This window comes from Pteropus vampyrus, unplaced genomic scaffold, assembly GCF_000151845.1.
Source record: "Pteropus vampyrus isolate Shadow unplaced genomic scaffold, Pvam_2.0 Scaffold26, whole genome shotgun sequence".
Classification (NCBI taxonomy): Eukaryota; Metazoa; Chordata; class Mammalia; order Chiroptera; family Pteropodidae; genus Pteropus; species Pteropus vampyrus.
In genome coordinates, this window is record NW_011888807.1 from 11,422,066 (window position 1) to 11,424,008 (window position 1,943).

Sequence of the window (1,943 nt, forward strand, 5' to 3'; positions counted from 1 at the left end):
TTTTAACTGATATCTCTGCCTCTAGCACCTTCTTGTTTAATGTCAACTTCAAAGGTAGCACTGGACATATGCTATTAAAATTCACTACTTTTCCATTAGCTAAGAAAAATTTAGGGCCTAATAGTTGCCTAAAAATTAAAATACCAAATTATTATAATATCGTTTAAGATTTGTGCATGATATGAATTAATTCTTTGATCCTTTGCAACTTTACCTACAGGCAATCCTCCAGCTCGATTAATCCATCTCAGACTAATTGCATTTCTTCAATGGGGTTATTTTGCTTTTCCTAGTCCCCCTGAGGAAGACATACCAGCCTAAAGAAGATACCTAATTCGAAGACCAACCCCCTCATTATGAGGTTGAATAAACTGACTCTACAGAAAATGAGTAAGTTGTTATAGATTTGAAGTGATTAATTGTAATTACCTTATTGATGCATACTAGCCTTACTTGCTTTCACAAAGTTTTTGAAGTAGTTGCAGAAAATGTATACAATACAAAAAGATAAAATAGATATTTGAGGGTCTGAGGGAAAAGCAAACCATAGACGGATGCTAAAACAAATACATGATTATGCCATAATCCATTATCCACTTAGAAGAAGTTGAACTCTGAATTTCTCAGTGGTCAAAGAAAATAGAGAAAAATAATAAAATTACTTTTATTGATGAAGTCTAAAGTTTAAACATCAGAATCAAGATAAAAATAACATTACTAATATTCAAAGATAAGATTTTTTCTGTGACATTCAAAAAAGATATATCTATGATGTATACACAGCATTTTAAATAATATTTTTATTAGAGATTTAATTGCTAACCACTGTTTCTTGTTACACTCTTCAGCAGAAGTCAATAGTCCCATGTCTAAAGATACAGGATTACATTGTGCTGATATCAGGCAGTGTTTCTAAGAATACATTTATTTTATATTTAGTACAAAGACTTTTAATTTGATGTCATGAATATTAATAATAATGCTAACTCTTGTGGGTTGAGTTGTGTCCCCCCCCCACACACACACACATACAGACAAAGATATGTCCTAACCCCTGGTACCTGTGAATGCGACTTTTTTTGGATAGGTTCTTTACAGATGTAATCAAGTTAAGATAAGGTCATTAAGGTGTGTTCTTATAAGAAGAGGAAAAGAGACACAGAGATAATGCCATGTGACAACAGATGTAAAGATTATTGTGATACATCAACAAGACAAGGAACATCAAGACTTACTGGTGATAGCAGAAACTAAGGGGAAATGCATGGAATGGATTCTTCCCTTCAGCCTTCAGAGAGACCATAGCCCTGACAGAAAACTGATTTCAGACTATAGCCTTCGGAACTGTGAGAGAAACAAGTTTGCTGTTTTAAGCCACACAGTTTGTGGTACTTTATTGATAGCAGCCCTAAGAAAATAATATACTAGCTAACATTTATTGTACACATACTAAATGCCAGGCATTATTGTAAAATGTTTTGTGTGTCATTTTATTTAATCATAATAAAAAAATCTCCTATAAATTATAAACTATTATTCTTTGATTACATGAATAAACTGAACTAAAAATAATTATGTAAATTTATCTAAGATCTTATAATTAGGAAGTAAATTTTGCTCCAGAATCTTGTCTCTAAATAACCTAATTATGCTATTTATTTTTTTGTACTAGTTTATTAATGGACATCATTCAACTCTCTGAAATTGTTTATATGGTGGTATAACCACAATACTGGAAAGACAAAAAAGAATAAATTGTATTTGAACAAAAGTAAAGACTTTGGCTCTTCAAAAGATACTATTTCAAAAATAAAAAAAGAAATTGCTGAGATAAATTTTTTTCAAATTGTGTATTTGATTTAAGAAAATGTATCCATAATGTACAATTAAATAAAAATGAGTAAAATATTTGAATTGATATTTCATCAAGGAAGATTGACAAA